A 22,018-nucleotide genomic window follows, 5' to 3' on the forward strand; every position below is an offset into this window, starting at 1 on the left:
TAAACCTCTCAGTCAATTTCTCCCCACAGTCTCTCATTTTTGCACACACACCTCCTCTCAACACTGGTATGCTCCACTATTTTCTCTTTTCCTTTCTCAGAAGCTGATTTAAAGCTTTTCCTTAACATCTTTGTTTCTCTCTGGATTGTCTCACACTATGTTACAATGATGGTTCATGGCCATCGCTGTCCTGTACGCACAGGACAGTGTGTGTGTGAATTAGGGCTTGTATTTATTGTACATTTGTCTTCCACACTGCTTGGGTTAATCTTCTCCTGCTCAGTGGGCTGCTGCATGGTCTCTTTCTAGCTACCTAAAACCTGTAAAGAGCTATTACCCATTTATCTGCCTGATTCTTGTTTCCTGACCTGTGCCTGTTCACTGTACTGCCCTGAGCTTTGGATGATTTCATGGATTTGCACAATCTTTGCCTGCTCTAACCTTTGTTGAATACATGTATTGCCTATTCCCTCAGTACCATGCACCAGTGTATCTAAATCTCTGTGGGTCAACCAACTACAATGGGAATATTCCAAGAGGTAGTAGCCTGGTGCCTCCTCTGGAGAAAAGTCTGGATCTCTGTATACGGGTTAAAATGTGAATACCAGGTGACTGCCAGGAGAACACCTTTAGGTCTAGACCAAAGTCAAACTAGTTGGTTGGCACAGTGATTCCACAACCATAACCATTGGCCATAACACATTATTCTTACTCTACTCTTCCCTATGGGAATGGTCGCACAGCCCTACCTAGCAATGGTTGTTACAGCCTGTTGGCTCCTTGTGCAGGTCACATACAGAAAATACATTTTTAAACCTTTAAGCAGTGGACCACTGCCATTGCAGTGGGACACTGCACAATTAGTCTTATAATTAGCATGGGCCTACCTGTAGAACTTTATTTTTACTTACTAAGGCTACTTTCACACTTGCGGCAGAGTGATCCGGCACGCAGTTTCGTTGCCGGAACTGCCTGACGGATCCGGCAAAACGTATGTGTCACAAGGGTGTCAAGAGCCACGTCTGACTCCGTTATACCCGGGGTCAGGAAGTTGCAGCGGGTGGCTGCGCGCTCTATGTCTAAAGATAGTGCTGTTTCTTAACGGTAGTTTTCTGGGTTTGCCTTGCAATCCTTTTTGGCTCACCCAGGGATCCGTAGCTTCTTCTCCTCAGCTGTTTCTTGTCCAGCAATCCCAACCTCCTTATATTCCCCTCTCCCACTTCTCTGGTTGCCAGATATAGAGCTTCCTGCCTGGACTTCTATACTGACCCACTGGAGCTGTGTAGCTGTGATTCCTGGTTGTTGTTCCAGACCGTTACCCTCCGGATCCCTGTTGGGCTTTTGTTGTCCGCTGTTGTCGCCAACCTGGGATTATATGTTTTGTCTGTATTGTCTGTCCTCTCCTTGGTGTTTTCCTTTAGTATTAGTGGTGCGGACTAGTGTTCCCACCGCCCTATTCACTACGTAGGGCTCATCTCAGGGAAAGCCAGGGTTTAGGCACGTGATCGGCGTACGGGTGAGGAACCCATCTAGGGATGTCAGGGCAGTCAGGTGCCAGCCTCAAGGTGAGTTAGGGGTCACCACCTTTCCCTCTCCCTTGGACAGGGCCTTCCCATTTCCCTCCCTTTGCGTCACGTATGTGATCGGCACGCTGGTCATGATATGAGGGCCACATATATTGAGTAAATCACAGCCTATAACACTATGTGCATACCCAGATCACCAAATAAAAAGTGACCATATGTAAGAAAAAAATATATATACTTTATTAGAACAACACAATAAAACACATATAATGGAGTCTTACATCACTGGATGGAGTAAAACAGGTATAAAAGAGGGACACTGGGGGGAGAGGAGACCGATAAATGTGAATACATGTAGGGGAAGCAGCAAATGTAATTAAATAAGTAAATAAATAAATACACAAGTATAAACGCTACCCCAAGTTAGTAACAGAAAATGAAAGGAATAGATACTACAGCAGGTTTCCACACACAGGCAAAGAGCCTAGTAAAGTACATAGCAATAGTGCCTCAGGTAGACCAGGAACCACATATAGTAGCTCATTCAATTGTAAACAAACGTATTAACGGTCACATCACCCATCCAGTGTCTGTCACTTACCCTACACGTTTCGCCTGATGGCTTTGTCAGGGGAAGTGAGTAGTAATGATGGACAAACATCGGCGGGCCCCATTCACTTTAATGGCAGGCGAACCTAAAAAACTTCAGCTCATATTTGCAGCCACCAAATACTTAGTAGAAGTGTACAAATAGTCCCACAACATGGATAGTGACATACTAAAATTCCAACAAAAATATGTATCTTAATCAGGGGATTTTTTTATGCGTCTTAAAGAGAAATTCTCTGAAATGTGTCCTGTTGGAGCCTAGAAAAGTTGTATTTTAGGCTACGGGAGTACGTTGTTCCAATGTCTTTTGTCACTATCTGTAGCTGAGGTAACGCAGGAAATATCGCATATCAGCCTATGTTGGGGAATGCCGTTCTGATGCTGCAGCTCAAGGAGGGTGTGCTTTGCGGTGTACGAGTGGCTGAAGTGCATACAAAGTCTCCTGGCCATTTTTAGGATGTCTTGCAGATGGGTGGAAGACTTTAGGAACCCCTTGACAACCAGAATGAACACGTGTGCCATACAGGGCGCATGGCTCAGCCCTCCTTGATGCAGCAAGACACCATGTTCTTCTCGTTGTCAGTCACCATGGTTCCGATTTTCAGTTGTCGCAGAGAAAGCCAGGATTTGATTTCTTAAAGAAGGACACAGAGCAGTTCCTCCCCTGTGACTCTGTTCGCCCAGGCAAATAAGGCGCAGAACAGCGTGAAACTGTTGTGCCCTGCACATGTGGTATGCTGGAGGGTGTGAGGATTCGCTCTGGTAGGCAGGGTAAGCAGATGCAGAACAGAGGCAAAAGAAACAGTTTGTAAAACAAAACTTCAGTGGCCCAGCCGCCCATGTTGGGAGGAAAATACCTGCCTTCCCAAACAAAACCCCTTGGTATGTAACAAGGGGCACTGTAAATTGTCTCTGCAGGCTGAGGACACTGTGGAGGATGAGGAGGCCGAGGTGGACATTGTCGCAGCACTAACGGCGTGAGAATGTGGAGGCAGAAGCTGCATCACCAGGGCAAGTTGCTAGTGTCGCTGTGCAGGAACCACATTCACCCAGTGGGCCGTAAAGGACATGTATTGTCCCTGACCGTAGTTATAGCTCCACTTGTCGGCGCTCGATCTGACATACTGTTAAATCAAATAAATAAATAAGAAATTAAAACACCCACAAAAAGTCTGTAATTTTCTCACTTCACCACACAAAGCTAATAAGCCCTTTTCTAACACTAATACGCACAAAAAAGGGCTTTAGAACATATAACTGCACCGCTGAACGTCAAATATATTTTTCTTTTGCCACTAATACACGCCACAAAAGGCTTTAGAACATATAACTGCACCGCTGAACGGCAAATATATTTTTCTTTTTCACTTATATACACCTCACAAGGCTTTAAAACATAACTTCACCGCTGAACGGCAACTATATTTTTATTTTGCCACTATTACACAACAAAAGGGGCTTTAGAACATGTAACTGCACCGCTGAACGGCAAATATATTTTCTTTCGCCTTTAATACACAACAAAAAGTGCTGTCATTTTAGCACTTCACCACACAACGGCTAATAAGCACCTTTTTCCCCACTAATACAAATCAAAAAATGCTTTAGAATATATAACTTCACCACACAAGACATACTGTAGAAATATTTCCTTGTAATAAACCCTGTTAATGGCTGTAACACCCCAATGACAAGAACAGTTTGCTGGATTTACAGAGCTGTACAATAGACAATTCAGGGCCCCAGTAGTGTTGGGCGAGCATGCTCGGCCGAATACAGCGTTTGCTCAAGCCAGTGTATTTAAATGTAATTTAGCATCTATTTCTGAAAAGTTTCTGCTGGGATTTGAACGCCCAACCCCTTGTACATTAAGGACCGTATCCACTCAGCTATAAAGCTGAATGCTAAACTGTGTCAGAAAAACCTCATAGTAGTTTCTGATGTAGTGAGTATTCCTATTCAGCAGAAGACTTTTTTTTATATTTCTGTGCAGGTTAACTTGTAGCTCTTGATCTTGTAGAAGGCTTGCACAGTAAAATATACATTTTGCAGATGACACTAAACTGTGTAAAGTAATTGACACGGAAGAGGACAGTATACTGCTACAGAGGGATCTAGATAGATTGGAGGCTTGAGCAGAGAAGGGGCAGATGAAGTTGTAAGGTTATGCACATGGGAAAGAATAATGCAGGTCACCCATACATACTTAATAATAAAACACTGGGTAACACTGACATGGAAAAGGACCTAGGGATTTTAGTGAGCAGCAAACTAAGCTGTAAAAACCAGTGTCAGGCAGCTGCTGCCAAGACCAATAAGATAATGGGTTGCATCAAAAGGGGCATAGATGCCCGTGATGAGAACATAGTCCTACCACTTTGCAAATCACTAGTCGGTCCACACATGGATACTGTGTACAGTTCTAGGCTCCTGTGAACAAGGCAGACATAGCAGAGCTGGAGAGGGTTCAGAGGAGGGCAACTAAAGTAATTACTGGAATGGATGGACTACAGTATCCTGAAACATTATAAACATTAGGGTTATTCACTTTAGAAAACAGACGACTGAGAGGAGATCTAATTAATATGTCTAAATGTATCAGGGCTTTGTACAGAGATCTCTCGCATCATCTATTTATCCTCAGGACTGTGACTGTCACAAGAGGACATCCTCTGCGTCGGGAGAAAAGAAAATTTGTACACAAACATAGAAGAGGATTCGTTAGGGTAAGAGCAGTGAGACTATGGAACTCTGCCTGAGGAGGTGGTGATGGTGAGTACAAAAGGGGCCTGGATGTATTTCTGGAGTGTAATAATATTACAGGCTATAGTTACTAGATATGGTTAATTGATCCAGGGAGTTATTCTGATTGCCTGATTGGAGTCAGGAAGGAATTTTCTTTCCCCTTAAGTGGGGAAAATCAGCTTCTACCTCACAAGTTGTTGTTTTTTTGCCTTCTTTTGGATCAACTTGCAGGATAACAGGCCAAACTGGATGGACAAATGTATTTTTTTGGCCTTATATACTATGGTACTATGTTACTAATATAGCAAAAATAAATCGCAATTAAGAAGAAAGAAAGATTAAAAAGAAATAAGTAGTGTTGATCGAGGATTTTGGTGCTCTACAGAGCACAATGGAAGAAACAGTGAGTGAATCCCCCAGTGTAAGTCTACAGCTTAGGAGTCCCTGATCTGACTCCATATATAGAGTCAGTGCTTGGGAACACCCAGTGTAATTAAACTCACAACTTTCTGGAGGCAAGAACATTACCCACTCAGCTATAAAGCTGAACAATAAACTGTTAGAAAAACCTAAAGTAGTTTCATGTAGTAAGTATTCCTATACAGCAGAAGTATAATTTCATATTTCAGTGTAGGATCACATGTAGCTGTATAGCGTAGTGGTTAAAGTTCTTGGATCTAATGTAGAAGGTTGTGAGTTCAAATCCTGACAGAAACATTTCAGAAATAGAGGCAAAGTTAAACTTATATATTTTATATTGTTTTCAGTAATTGTAAAAAATATATGGCACAAAATAAATGTGTAATTACTAATATATATATATATATATATATATATACATATACAGTACAGACCAAAAGTTTGGACACACCTTCTCATTTAAAGAGTTTTCTTTATTTTCATGACTATGAAAATTGTAGATTCACACTGAAGGCATCAAAACTATGAATTAACACATGTGGAATTATATACATAACAAAAAGTGTGAAACAACTGAAAATATGTCATATTCTAGGTTCCTCAAAGTAGCCACCTTTTGCTTTGATTACTGCTTTGCACACTCTTGGCATTCTCTTGTTGAGCTTTAAGAGGTAGTCACCTGAAATGGTCTTCCAACAGTCTTGAAGGAGTTACCAGAGATGCTTAGCACTTGTTGGCCTTTTGCCTTCACTCTGCGGTCCAGCTCACCCCAAACCATCTTGATTGGGTTCAGGTCCGGTGACTGTGGAGGCCAGGTTATCTGGCGCAGCACCCCATCACTCCCTTTCATGGTCAAATAGCCCTTACACAGCCTGGAAGTGTGTTTGGGGTCATTGTCCTGTTGAAAAATAAATGATGGTCCAACTAAACGCAAACCGGATGGAATAGCATGCCGCTGCAAGATGCTGTGGTAGCCATGCTGGTTCAGTATGCCTTCAATTTTGAATAAATCCCCAACAGTGTAACCAGCAAAGCACCCCCACACCATCACACCTCCTCCTCCTTACTTCACGGTGGGAACCAGTCATGTAGAGTCCATCCGTTCACCTTTTCTGCGTTGCACAAAGACACGGTGGTTGGAACCAAAGATCTCAAATTTGGACTCATCAGACCAAAGCACAGATTTCCACTGGTCTAATGTCTATTCCTTGTGTTCTTTAGCCCAAACAAGTCTCTTCTGCTTGTTGCCTGTCCTTAGCAGTGGTTTCCTAGCAGATATTCTACCATGAAGGCCTGATTCACACAGTCTCCTCTTAACAGTTGTTCTAGAGATGTGTCTGCTGCTAGAACTCTGTGTGGCATTGACCTGGTCTCTAATCTGAGCTGCTATTAACCTGCGATTTCTGAGGCTGGTGACTCGGATGAACTTATCCTCCGCAGCAGAGGTGACTCTTGGTCTTCCTTTCCTGGGGCGGTCCGCATGTGAGCCAGTTTCTTTGTAGCGCTTGATAGTTTTTGTGACTGCACTTGGGGACACTTTCAAAGTTTTCCCAATTTTTCGGACTGACTGACCTTCATTTCATAAAGTAATGATGGCCACTCGTTTTTCTTTACTAAGCTGCTTTTTTCTTGCCATAATACAAATTCTAACCGTCTATTCAGTAGGACTATTTGCTGTGTATCCACCTGACTTCTCCACAACGCAACTCATGGTCCCAACCCCATTTATAAGGCAAGAAATCCCACTTATTAAACCTGACAGGGCACACCTGTGAAGTAAAGACCATTTCAGGTGACTACCTCTTGAAGCTCATCAAGAGAATGCCAAGAGTGTGCAAAGCAGTAATCAAAGCAAAAGGTGGCTACTTTGAAGAACCTAAAATATGACATATTTTCAGTTGTTTCACACTTTTTTGTTATGTATATAATTCTAGATGTGTTAATTCATAATTTTGATGCCTTCAGTGGGAATCTACAATTTTCATAGTCATGAAAATAAAGAAAACTCTTTGAATGAGAAGGTGTGTCCAAACTTTTGGTCTGTACTGTATATATATATATATATATATATATATATGTACAGTGCTACCCATAATTATTCATACCCCTTGCAAATTTTGACTTAAAGTTACTTTTATTCAACCAGCAAGTAATTTTTTGCCGGGAAATGACATAGGTGTCTCCCAAAAAACAACAAGACGATGTACAAGAGGCATTATTGTGGAAAAAAAAAATTCTCAGCTTTTATTTAGATTTGAGCAAGAAGTGTCCAGTCCAAAATTATTCATACCCTTCTCAATAATCAATAGAAAAGCCTTTATTGGCTATTACAGCAATCAAACGCTTCCTATAATTTCAGACCAGCTTTTTGCATGTCTCCACAGGTATTTTTGCGCATTCATCTTTAGCAATGAGCTCCAAATATTTCAGGTTGGAGGGTCTTCTTGCCATCACCCTGATCTTTAGCTCCCTCCACAGATTCTCAATTTGATTCAAGTCTGTACTCTGGCTGGGCCACTCCAAAATGTTAATGTTGTCTGCTAACCATTTCTTCACCACTTTTGCTGTGTGTTTTGTGTCATTGTCATGCTGAAATGTCCACTGGTGCCCAAGGCCAAGTTTCTCTGCAGACTGCCTGATGTTGTCGTTGAAAATCCTCATGTATTGCTCTTTTTTCATGGTGCTGTTTACTGTGATTAGCTTCCCTGGTCCATTGGCTGAAAAACACCCCCAAAGCATTGGGGGAAAAATGGTTTGATGGCTGAAGGAGCTTTTAAAGAGGGGTGGGTGAGGGTCATACTAATAAGGGGGTAGATAGTGTAGATAGAGAGTGGGATATAGGAGGGGATAGTGGGGATTTAGTGGTGGCTGGGGTTAGTGAGAAAAGCAGTGAGAAGACTGGGCAGAACTATACACCGATGTAAAATAGAACTGCTGGTAACAAGAACCTGTTACATACAAACATCAACCACGGTAACCTGAATATCCCAGATATTCCCTTTACAGGTAATAGTAATTTAATATGTATTTTCACAAATGCCAGAACTCTAGTTAGAAAAATGGGGGAGCTGGAGGCTATGGTACTAGAAGAACACATAGATGTAGTTGGTGTGGCTGAGACATGGTTGGATTTTTCACATGACTAGGCTGCAAATATTGAGGGTTTTACACTATTTAGGAAAGACAGGGTTAATAGAAAAGGTGGTGGTGTGTGCCTGTATGTGAGGAATGATCTGAAGACAAGTGTGAAAGAGGCAATTATGGGTGAGAATGGTGAGGATGTGGAAACCTTATGGGTGGAAGTTCAAAGGGATATAAACACTGAAAAAATAATGCTTGGTATAATCTATAGACCCCCAACATCACAGAGGAGATAGAAGCGCAACTGTATAACCAAATAGAGCAGGCTGTACAGGCTGGTACGGTGGTCATAATAGGAGATTTTAACTTCCCAGACAGTGACTGGGGTCATGGCTCTGCCTCAACCACAAAGGGGAGAAAATTCCTCAACTTGCTGCAGGACCTCTTTAAGGGCCAGTTTGTATAAGCTCCAACTAGGGGCAATGCTCTGTTGCATCTGGTAATTTCTAATGATGCAGAGCTTCTTGGAAATGTTACTGTTTGAGAAACACTAGGTAATAGTGACCACAATATAATGATATTCCCCCTAGATTATAAGAAGCAAACTCTGTCAGGCAGAGCAAAGACACTGAATAAAAAAAAAAAAAAGCAAATGTACCTCGGTTGAGGGCAGCATTTCAGGGCATAGACTGGGTGCAGCTACTGTCACATAATAATATGGGAGCGCTTTAAATCCATATTGAGTAATTGCACTAAAAAAATGATTCCTTTAGGTAACAAGTATAAACTACTAAAATTAAACCCTCCATGGCTTACAGCTACTGTAAAAAGGGCAATAAAAGACATAAAAAGGGCATTTAAAAAATGCAAATCTGAGGGGTCAGCTGTAGCATTTAAGATTACAAAGGGCTTAATAAAATCTGTAAAAAGGAGATAAAATTAGCAAAAATACAAAACGAACAGCAGGTGGCAAAAGAGAGCAAAACAAATTCCCCAAAATTCTTTAAATATATAAATGATAAAAAAACAAGTTCCAAGCAGGTAAAGGGGGGGGGGGGGTAGTCACTGAAGAGAAGGAAAAGGCAGAGTTACTAAATGTTTTTTTTAGCTCTGTATATACAAAAGAAGAGAAAGGAGCTGATATCTGATGTGCTGGGGCTGTTAGTACATCCAGTAATATACTCTACTGGCTAATTGAAGATATGGTCCAAGATAAGTTAAATAAGGTGTAACGGACCGTTTCCGCAGACAAGGGGTTAAAATCCGTTTAGGCGATATGCCCCTTTCTGAGAGACAAGCACAGCTACTGCAGAACACCAAACTCCCGAACTGGATACAAAATAGCACTCCAAACTGGAACCTCGCGAATAGCTGCTAGCAGACGAACAGGAAAAGCATACCATCAGCTTATACTCCTGGCAATCAGTCTCTAACAGCATACAGGGAATCCCCCCAATAACGAGACAAGGCTCCGTGTTGAGGGTCAAGCAGTGGTCTGCGAGTTAAAATGGCCGCTATCTATTGTTCTCACCATGTGCTCCATCCAAGCAAGTAAGGCAAATGATGCAATCCAGGGACAGAGGGCTCAGTCCCAAGTGCCTTAAGACCCCATAACTTAAGGGACCATAATCCCAGGGCAGGAGGCTGGCAAACAGCCCCCTCCAAAACACTGTGGCGAGGTTGGTTTCGCCACATAAGGTAAATGTGAACACCCAGATGGATTACACCCAAGAGTTCTTAAAGAGCTCAGTTCAATAATTGCTGTGCCCTTGTTTATAATTTTTAAAGATTCTCTAGGTACTGGTACAGTGCCAAGTGATTAGCGCAAGGCAAATGTGGTGTCCATATTCAAAAAAGGAGCAAAGTCCTTTACAGGTAATTATAGACCAGTTAGTTTAACTTCTGTTGTGGGAGAAATGTTTGAATGACTCTTAAGGGACTATGCACAGGAATATATGACTGTAAATAATATTATAAGCGATAACCAACATGGGTTTACCAAGGACAGAAGTTGTCAGACTTGATTTGTTTTTATAAGGAGGTGAGTAGTAGCCTGGACAGAGGGGCGGCTGTGGATGTGGTGTTTCTGGATTTTGCAAAGACTGTTAATACTGTCCCTCATAGATGTTTAATACTTAAAGTAAGGTCTAAAGGGCTTGGAAAGTATAGTTTGCAATTAGATTGAAAACTGGCTAAAGGACCGTGTCCAGAGAGTTATGGTCAATGATTCCTGTTCAGAATGGTCCCGGGTTATAAGTGGTGTACCCCAAGGTTCAGTGCTGGACCCTCTATTATTTAATTTATTTATTAATAATATTGAGAACGGGATTAATAGTACCATTTCTATTTTTGCAGATGACACTAAGCTATGTAGTACTGTACAGTCTATGGAAGATGTCCATAAACTACAAGCTGACTTGAACACTCTGAGTGATTGGGCATCAACTTGGCAAATGAGGTTCAATGTGGACAAATGTAAAGTTATGCATCTTGGTAGTATTAATCTCATTGCTTCATATGTCCTAGGGGATGTAACACTGGGAGAGTCACTTATAAAGAAGGATTTGGGTGTCCTTGTAGGTGGTAGAGTAAATAACAGCATACAATGTCAATCAGCTGCTTATAAGGCCACCAGGATATTGCCATGCATTAAACGAGGCATGGACTCGCGGGGCAGGGATGTGATATTACCACTTTACAAAGCATTGGTTTGGCCTCATCTGGAATATGCAGTTCGGTTCTGGGCACCAGTCCATAGAAAGGATGCACTGCAGCTGGTCTTAGTTATGAAGAAAGATTAAGGGAATTGAATTTATTTAGTCTTGAGAAGAGACATCTAAGGTGGGACATGATTAACCTATACAAATATATAAATGGGCCATACAAAAAATATGGTGAAAAACTGTTCCATGTAAAATGCCCTCAAAAGACAAGGGGGCACTGCCTCCGACTGGAGAAGAAAAAGTTCAGTCTCCAGAAGCATCAAAGCTTCTTTACTATAAGAACTGTGAATCTTGTGGAATAGACTTCCTCAGGACGTGGTCACAGCAGAAACAGTGGACAGTTTTAAAAAGAGTTTAGATGACTTCTTAAAAGTAAACATTAATGCTTATGAAAACGTGTAGAAATCTGAGTCTCACTTCCTTCTGGGATTCGCGTTCCCACCTATGCCATGGTTGAACTTGATGGACTTACAGGTGAAACTCGAAAAATTAGAATATCCTGCAAAAGTCCATTTATTTCAGTAATGCAAATGAAAAGGAATTGCAGTAATGCAGCTTAAAATTACTTTGCACGATATTCTAATTTTTTGAGTTTCACCTGTATGTCTTTTTTCAACCGTATCCACTTTGTAACTATGTAACATAGTATCAGCATATATACCAGCGGACCTTTCTACACAAGGCGCTAAAAAAACCACATCAGATATTAAGTTGCAAGTTTGTTACAACTACACCAGTGACTTATGCACCTTGATGAATAGCTGCTATGGCCATATAATGAACACTATGTTGATATAGAAGAGTTTTTCTACTACCCCTAATACCACCATATTTTGTCTTCTCTAATACAATATATAGTACTAATATATTGGTATTCTCCAATACAGTATATGGGTACCAGCGGATATTCAAATTTTATATAAGCCAGTTATATTGGATGTCTAATATATCGTGAACTGAGTGTGCCTTGTGAGATCTAATACATAACTTTTATTAATCTCTTTAAAATAGATGAGACAGTGTTACAAAAATTCTTTCTGACGCACTTCCGTGCGTATAGCTCTTTGATAGGAGAGGAGGATTTCTGTGGTCTTTTGCCCTAGTTAGGGGTTATAGGGGTTAGCGGTGGGGGTTGCTTCTTGGGCGAGATCTGCAGATAATGCTCAATATTTGCTATTCAGCTAAGCCTACTCATCTCAGACCCCAACTCTAGTCTTGAGTGGGGAGATGGGCTAACTGGCTGTAGTCGGAGCACTCGCCCTGAAAGGAGCGACCCCCAGCCGCTGGAACCTACTTATCCTTTCTACTAACAGCTGCCTACAAGCACCATCCGACGCGTTTCACCATAATACAATGGCTCATCAGGGAGCGATCTGTGCAGTGGCAGAGCTTCTTCATACAAAATGGCAATGGCAGCTTGCTAAAGGATTCTGTCTCCTTTTATACTTCTAACACCGCCCACTTGGGTGGCGTTCACCAATCCCTAGGAAGCAGAGGAGGGCCAGAGGGCAGACAGAATCCTTTAGCAAGCTGCCATTGCCATTTTTTCAGCTTTCCACTACAATAACAAAATAATTGAAAAATACAACTTATCCTGCACAAAACAAGCCTTCATACAGCTATGTGAACAGAAAATAAAAAAAATGTAAGTTATGGTTCTGAGACAGCGGGGAACAAAAAGCAAAAATGAAAAATTGCAAGGTCTTGAAAGAGTTAAGTAAAACCACATTTAAAAAAGTAGTTTCTCGTTAACAAAAATATTTAGAGATTAAAAAGAGGAAGTATTTTGTCAGAATTTAAGGTAGTGGATGTGTTTTATAAGGAATTTTCAACTCTGGAATTACCCTAAATAAACAGGTAAGAAAACTGGAAGTAGTATAATAATAGAAAGACAATACTGTTATTTTCTAATGCTAGGAATGGAAGATATTATCATGATTTACCTATACTAACAATATTGTGGAAATTCAGTGTGTCTCCAAATTATTTCCTGTTTATTTACTCAGTTTTGTACTGATTCATTTCACAATTTGCCTATGTGATTAATGGCGTTCCATTGTTCTGATGGTGAGCTCAAAATTCCCTGAATAACGTTTCATAGTAGTAAATGATAAAATTTGAGTTGCTTGACACTAACGGTAGAATAGAAGTTTATTGCCTATGAGCCCATTAAACCAATAACAAACAGTATATAGTAAGGTCCTAAGCTCCCCCCTGGTGGTGGTTGAAGGCATAATGATTTTATTTTTATTTAGCTCTTCTGACTTAGTCTGGCCGCAATGTATAAATATATTATACAATGAATCAGCACAGATGGTAAGACCCTAAAAACAAAATGATGTTCAAAAATGAAGAATCAGTTGTACATAGTGACTTGTGTATAACTGTATATAAAGTGTCTGTGGTGGGAAATGTTCAATTACACAAATGTAACAGAAGAGTCGAAAAAAACACATCAATAGTGGTCTTAGGCTAGTTTCACACCTATGGCACATCGATCTGGCTGCCTAATCGAGCAGACGATGCTGGGAATCGGTCAGACACAAACCGCAGTGTGCGCTGGTTTGTGTCCGGCAGATTCTCCAGAATGCGACCGGATCTCCACCGGACTGTATTATACTAAAATGGGGCTAGCGATAATTGTGTTTGTATCTGGCACTGCTTGATCCTGGGAATTCCAGCAGGCTGTTCTCTGCTGGAACAGCTTGATGGAATTCACACTGCAAGTGTGAAACTAGCCTTATATGCAACATATTCTTCATACTTGTCAAGATATTTTTATTCATGACACTTGAATGATACATTTTTCATACTAAAATTAGATCTACATTGTCGTAAGCATTCATCTTGGTGCACTAAACACAACATAAATATTTCTTGTCCCCATAAATTTTTTCTAGTATGGAATGTTGTTAAGGGCTCGTTCACACGACCGTTGGCGTCCCGCTCCCGTATTGCGGACCGCATTGGCGGATCTGCAATACACGGGCACCATTTCGTTGTCATTCCGCATCACGGATGCGGACCCATTCATTTCAACGGGTCCACAAATCCGGAGATGCGGAACGGAAGCACGGAACGGAACACTATGGATGCACTATGGAGTGCTTTCTGGGGTTCCGTTCTGTGCCACCGCACCGCAAAAGGATAGAACATGCTCTATCTTTTTGTGGAACCGAGGGATTGCGGACCCATTCAAGTAAATGGGTCTGTGATCCCCATTCGCCTGTCCCACGTAAGGTGCCCGTGCATTGCGGCCCTCAATTTGCGTTCATGTGAACGAGCCCTAACTCTGAAGCTGCATGATTTCTTGTTATTATCTAAATTATCTCTTGCAAGTAGAATCTATAACAGGCATCTTCAAACTGTGGCCATCCAGCTGTTGTAAAACTTCAACTCCCACAATGCCCTGCTGTAGGCTGATACCTGTAGGCTGTTTGGGCATGCTGGGAGTTGTAGTTTTGCAACAGCTGGAGGGCAGCAGTTTGAGGATGCCTGATCTATAAGCTCAATTGTGTACTACAGAGATGTCAACAAAGGAAAACCCTTCACAGGGTGATATGAAGCAGGTGGTAGCAAAATGGGAGTGGCCTTTTTGTGTGGCATGGCTTACATAATATGATGTGCCTACCAACACCAGAACCAAGCTCAACACATATTTACAGCAACAGAACCAATCTAATAACATAAATACAGCAACAGAACCATGCTCGGCACATAAATACAACAACATAACTAATCTAATAACATAAATACAGCAACAGAACCATGCTCGGCACATAAATACAACAACATAACTAATCTAATAACATAAATACAGCAACAGAACCATGCTCGGCACATAAATACAACAACATAACTAATCTAATAACATAAATACAGCAACAGAACCATGCTCGGCACATAAATACAACAACATAACTAATCTAATAACATAACTACAGCAACAGAACCATGCTCGGCACATAAATACAACAACATAACTAATCTAATAACATAAATACAGCAACAGAACCATGCTCGGCACATAAATACAACAACATAACTAATCTAATAACATAAATACAGCAACAGAACCATGCTCGGCACATAAATACAACAACATAACTAATCTAATAACATAAATACAGCAACAGAACCATGCTCAGCACATATATACAATAACAGAAGTAATGTAATAACTAGACATGAGCGAATTAAAAAAAAAAATTGATTCGGCTGGTTCGCCGAATTTTCCGAAATTTTTTTGTTCGATACGAATTTATTTGTGGCGAATCGTGTTACAAATTTGCTATTTCCTGGCTGCAGAGAACCTTTATAGTGGTGTAGAACACTGTGCCTTGCAGTAACACACATAGGGAGTCTGCTGTGGTAGTGAAACAATACTGTGAGTCAGTATGACATGCAGATGACAGGCGTCGCTCTTAGAATCATGGAACACTTCACTTATTTGGGCAGTTACGGGGCCAAAACTGACATAATAACTTAAGTGAAAACTCAGCCTTACAGGTCAATGTTAGCTTCAAGAAGAAGTGCACTCCTTTTACACCATCAGCAGCTGATTCCACATAGATGTCTACAGAACCTGTTCTATTAAAGGCTTATACAAGTAGAGCCCCCCCGACAGAGTGGAGAGGGTGTCAGCAGTAAGTTTGTGTTGACATCACTGATTATTTTGCCCTTCTTCTGATCAGTCAGAACAATAACCCCCAAAAAACGGATCCTGTCTGTCGGTCAGCATTTGGTAAGTAAAACATCAGTATTGCTAAAGCCCAAAAAAACAGGAGTGGAGCCAAAACAGAGATAAAACGTGAATGGAATATTTGCATGTCTTCTGTGTTTTGTATCCACTCCTGCTTTTGGCTACCAAATCATAAGCCATTTCTGAAGCAAAATAGGGACAATGTCATGCAGCCCTTACAGCTGTTACATGGACAGGATCTGTTGTGCGTCTCATTTTTACTTCCTTCTGACAGATCAGAAGAAGGGTGAAATAAATGATGATGTCAGCCAGGCCGAAAGGAAAAATAGTGGCCCAGTCATGAAGTAGGGAGCATGGGAACAGCATTAGAAGTCCACAGAGTGGCCCTATGACATAGTGGTGAGGTGGAAGCAGCATGAGGAGACCACAGATCAGCCCAATGATAGAGTCTGGAGGTGGCAGCAGCATCAGGAGGAGGCCACAGGGTGGCACAATGACAGTGTGGAGGTAGCAGCAGCATGAGGAGGCCACAGAGTGGCACAATTACAGAGTGTGGAGGTGGCGGCAGCAGCAGTATTAGGAGGAGGCCACAGAGTAGCACAATGACAGATTGTGGAGGTGACAGCAGCAGCAGTATCAGGAGGCCACAGGGAGGCACAAGGACCATGTGGAGGTGGCAGCAATAGCATGAGTGGACCACAGAGTGGCACAATGACAGAGTGTGGAGGTGTCAGCAGCAGCAGCAGCAGCAGCATAAGGAGGCCACAGAGTGGCACAATAACAGTGTGGAAGTGATAGCAGCAGCATCAAGAGGCCACAGAGTGGCAAGGTGACATAGTGTGGAGGTGGCAGCAGCATCAGGAGACCACAAAGTGACCCGGTGACAGAGTGGGGAGGTGGGTGGCAATAACTGTACCAGCTGAAGATGGTGGGTGAAAGGACGACTTGGCATCAGATGTGTGGCATCAGGTGGGTGGCAGCATAAGAATAGTAGCTGAGGCAGGTAGCCAGAAGAAACCAGTCTCTTTTGTCAAGTGTTGGTGTGGCACCATGGATGATCTAGTCTGATGCATCAGGCATTGGTGGGTGGAAATCCTGGCTGATCCACGCCTGATTCATCTCGACAAATGTCAGTCTCTCCACATTTTGGGTGGACAGGTGAGTTCTTCTCAGGGTAAATATGACCCCCACCGCACTAAACACCAGCTCTGATGCCACACTACTGGCCGGGCAGGACAGCTTTTCCAGGGCAAACACAAATCCAATTTGGCTGCCCAGTAGTCCAGTCCAGAGGATCTTCAATGTGGGGAGGCAGGGTGCTGTCCAAGTATGCCACCACCTGCTGGTTCCGGTCCTGCTCCAGGTCTAGCTGCTGCTGCTAGTGAGTAGTTTCTTCACTAGGCGGGTGAAGAAAGCTGCTCATCAGCGACTCTAGACTCAAGTTGCTGCTGATGGAGCTGGAACTGCTCCTAACTCCCACCATGCTACAGCAGTCATGGCAGAGGAATGTGAGCGCAGAGGCCCCCCCCCCCCAGTCAGACCTGCGAGAGGATGGACCATGGCAGCAGCCAACTGACTACATAGGATGTCTCTATAATACTTCAGTTTTGCCTCCCTCTTAGCGGGTGTAAAAACAGCCCTCATTTTCGACTGGTAGCGAGGATCCAACAAGGTGGAGAGCCAGAAGTCATTCCTCTGCCAAATGCTTAAAATTTGGCTGTCACTAAGCAAGCAAGTGAGCATGCATCTGGCCATTTGTGGAAGTGACTCAGAGGGACTCCCTGCCTCCATCTCCATTGCATACTGCCAAGGTGTGTCTGGGTCCTCTGCCTCATCTTCCTCATCGCCCTGTAGCTCCTCTGGCTGCTCCTGCTCCTCCTCTCCTGTCACCTGTGTAGAAAAACCACCCATGTCGCTACAAATTGCTTGTGCTCCAGTGTCCTTCTCCTCCTCCAGTTCAGCCCTTCTAGAGCTCATGTGGCTGTGAGATCTAGGTGCCACATCTCCAGTCCCCTGACCAGACAGATTTAGCATCTGTTCCAGGATATGAAGCAGTGGAACGACGTTGTTCATCCTGTAGTCCTGGCGACTGACAAATAACGTGGCCTCCTCAAAGGGCCTGTGCAAACGGCAGGTGTCATGCTTGAGCTGCCACTGGCTGACATCAAAGTTACACAGGGGAGTTCTCCTGTCCACCTGGATCATCAAAAAATTGTTTATGGCCTTTCTTTGTTCGTATAGTCGGTCCAACATATGGAGGGTAGAATTCCAAAGGGTGGAAACGTCAGGGAGGGTGTGCTTTGCGGTGTACGAGTAGTTGAAGTGCATGCAAAGTTTCCTGGCCATTTTTAGGATGTCTTGTAGATGGGTGGAAGACTTCAGGAACCGCTTGACATTTGAACACGTGTGCCATGCAGGGCGCATGGCTCATCCGTTCTTGATGCAGCGCTGACACCATGTTCTTCGAGTTGTTGGTAACCATGGTTCCGATTTTCAGTTGTTGCGGAGAAAGGCAGGATTCAACTTCTCGATGAAGGAAACGGCGCAGTTCCTCCCTTGTGTAACTCCGTTCGTCCAGGGAAACGAGATGCAGAACAGCATGACACCGCCGTGCCCTGCACATTTGGTATGCTGGAGGAGCACTGTGAATTGTCCCTGCAGTGGAGGCTGAGGACACGGTGGAGGATGAGGAGGCAGAGGCGGACATTGTCACAGGACCAACGGCGTGAGAACGTGGAGGTGGAAGCGGCGTCACCTGGCCAAGTTGCTGGTGTGGCTGTGCAGGAACCACTTTCACCCAGAGGGCCGTAAAGGACATGTATTGTGCCTGACCGCAGTTACAGCTCCACATGTCGGAGCTGCCGTGTACTTTGGCAGACACCGACAGGTTCAAGGACTGGCCCACCTTTTGTTCTACATATGTGTGCAAGGCTGGTACTGCCTTTTTCTCAAAGAAATTATGGCTTGGGACTCTAAAGCTCGGCTCGGCACAAGCCATCAGTTCTCTAAAAGGTGCAGAGTCCACCACTTGAAAAGGGAGGGACTACAGCACCAACAACTTGTCCAGGAGCACATTCAGCTTCTGCACAGTTAGATGAGTGCACGCGTACTGTTGTCTCTTGGCAATCGCTTTGGTGATAAATTGCTAACGGAATGACTGACGTGGAGTAGGAGGAGGAGCAGGAGCATCAGGACCAGCAGATGATGGGAAGGACAGACAGCTCCCTTCGGCTAAGGTGGTGGAGCCTTGACTGCCTGAATTTGAGTGCGTGCTACTGGATGATACAGCGGTTGCTGCGGCAGGCTTGACGACCACATTGGAGCCACGGTTCTCCCAGGCCACTTTATGGTGACACTGCATATCTTGATGCAGGGTCATGGTGCACGGTTCTCCCTGGCCACGCTTTACTTTCTGCCCACAGAGTCTACAAATAGCCATGTTCACCTCCTCCGGTGGCTTAACAAAAAACCGCCACACCGCTGAGTAGGTGATTTTACCCCCAACTCTCCGCACTGACTGACTGCTACTGCCGCTGCTTCCGTGAACCCCTGCTACACTACTTTCTGGGCAGGTAGGTTCCTGCAAAGCGGGTGGTCTACCCCGGGCACGTTTGGCTCCCCACCTCGCATTGCTGTTACCTTGCTGACTCCCGGCCACGCTAACGACTTGCTGACTCCTCCGATTCCTCACAGGCAAGCTGCCACCCTCTTCCTCCGACAATGATGAAGCCCTTAACCGCCTCCGGACCGCCTAACGCAGATGTGTGGTCCGGAGGCGGCAGCCCTGCGCTCAACGACGCATATACGCGTCATCTCGCGAGGGCCGGGATTTCCTGTGAACGCGCGCACACAGACGCGCGCGCTCACAGGAACGGAAGGTAAGCGAGTGGATCTCCAGCCTGCCAGCGGCGATCGCTGGCTGGCAGGCTGGAGATCCGAATTTTTTAACCCCTAACAGGTATATTAGATGCTGTTTTGATAACAGCGTCTAATATACCTGCTACCTGGTCCTCTGGTGGTCCCTTTTGTTAGGATCGACCACCAGAGGACTCAGGCAGCTCAGTACAGTCGCACCAAACACCACACTACACTACCCCCCCCCCGTCACTTATTAACCCCTTATAAACCCCTGATCACCCATGATCACCCCATATAAACTCCCTGATCACCCCCCTGTCATTGATCACCCCCCTGTCAGGCTCCGTTCAGACGTCCGTATGATTTTTACGGATCCACGGATACATGGATCGGATCCGCAAAACACATGCGGACGTCTGAATGGAGCCTTACAGGGGGGGTGATCAATGACAGGCGGGTGATCACCCATATACACTCCCTGATCACCCCCTGTCATTGATCACCCCCCTGTCATTGATCACCCCCCTGTAAGGCTCCATTCAGACGTCCGTATGATTTTTACGGATCCATGGATACATGGATCGGATCCGCAAAACACATGCGGACGTCTGAATGGAGCCTTACAGGGGGGTGATCAATGACAGGCGGGTGATCACCCATATACACTCCCTGATCACCCCCTGTCATTGATCACCCCCCTGTAAGGCTCCATTCAGACGTCCGCATGATTTTTACGGATCCACGGATACATGGATCGGATCCGCAAAACACATGCGGACGTCTGAATGGAGCCTTACAGGGGGGTGATCAATGACAGGCGGGTGATCACCCATATACACTCCCTGATCACCCCCTGTCATTGATCAGCCGCCTGTCATTGATCACCCCCCTGTAAGGCTCCATTCAGACGTCCGCATGTGTTTTGCGGATCCGATCCATGTATCCATGGATCCGTAAAAATCATGCGGACGTCTGAATGGAGCCTTACAGGGGGGGGTGATCAGTGACAGGGGGGTGATCACCCCCTGTCATTGATAACCCCCCTGTAAGGCTCCATTCAGACGTCCGCATGTGTTTTGCGGATCCGATCCTTGTATCCATGGATCCGTAAAAATCATACGGACGTCTGAATGGAGCCTTACAGGGGGGGTGATCAGTGACGGGGGGTGATCAGGGAGTCTATATGGGTGATCACCCGCCTGTCATTGATAACCCCCCTGTAAGGCTCCATTCAGACGTCCGCATGTGTTTTGCGGATCCGATCCATGGATCCGTAAAAATCATACGGACGTCTGAATGGAGCCTTACAGGGGGGGTGATCAGTGACAGGGGGGTGATCCGGGAGTCTATATGGGTGATCACCCCCCTGTCATTGATCACCCCCCTGTCATTGATCACCCCCCTGTCATTGATCACCCCCCCTGTCATTGATCACCCCCCCCCCCCCCCCCCGTAAGGCTCCATTCAGACATTTTTTTGGCCCAAGTTAGCGGAAATTTTTTGTTTGTTTTTGTTTTTTCTTACAAAGTCTCATATTCCACTAACTTGTGTCAAAAAATAAAATCTCACATGAACTCGCCATACCCCTCACGGAATCCAAATGCGTAAACATTTTTAGACATTTATATTCCAGACTTCTTCTCACGCTTTAGGGCCCCTAAAAAGCCAGGGCAGTATAAATACCCCACATGTGACCCCATTTCGGAAAGAAGACACCCCAAGGTATTCCGTGAGGGGCATATTGAGTCCATGAAAGATTGAAATTTTTGTCCTAAGTTAGCGGAAAGTGAGACTTTGAGAAAAAAACAAAAAAAAATCAATATCCGCTAACTTATGCAAAAAAAATAAAAAATTCTATGAACTCGCCAGGCCCCTCATTGAATACCTTGGGGTGTCTTCTTTCCAAAGTGGGGTCACATGTGGGGTATTTATACTGCCCTGGCTTTTTAGGGGCCCGAAAGTGTGAGAAGAAGTCTGGGATCCAAATGTCTAAAAATGCCCTCCTAAAAGGAATTTGGGCACCTTTGCGCATCTAGGCTGCAAAAAAGTGTCACATATCTGGCGTAGTTATACTGCCCTGGCAATTTAGGGGCCCAAATGTGTGAGAAGTACCTTGCAATCAAAATCTGTAAAAAATGGCCTGTGAAATCCGAAAGGTGCTCTTTGGAATATGTGCCCCTTTGCCCACCTTGGCTGCAAAAAAGTGTCACACATATGGTATCGCCGTACTCAGGAGAAGTTGGGGAATGTGTTTTGGGGTGTCATTTTACATATACCCATGCTGGGTGAGAGAAATATCTTGGCAAAAGATAACTTTTCCCATTTTTTTATACAAAGTTGGCATTTGACCAAGA

Source organism: Bufo gargarizans, chromosome 2 (genome assembly GCF_014858855.1).
Source record: "Bufo gargarizans isolate SCDJY-AF-19 chromosome 2, ASM1485885v1, whole genome shotgun sequence".
NCBI lineage: Eukaryota > Metazoa > Chordata > Amphibia > Anura > Bufonidae > Bufo > Bufo gargarizans.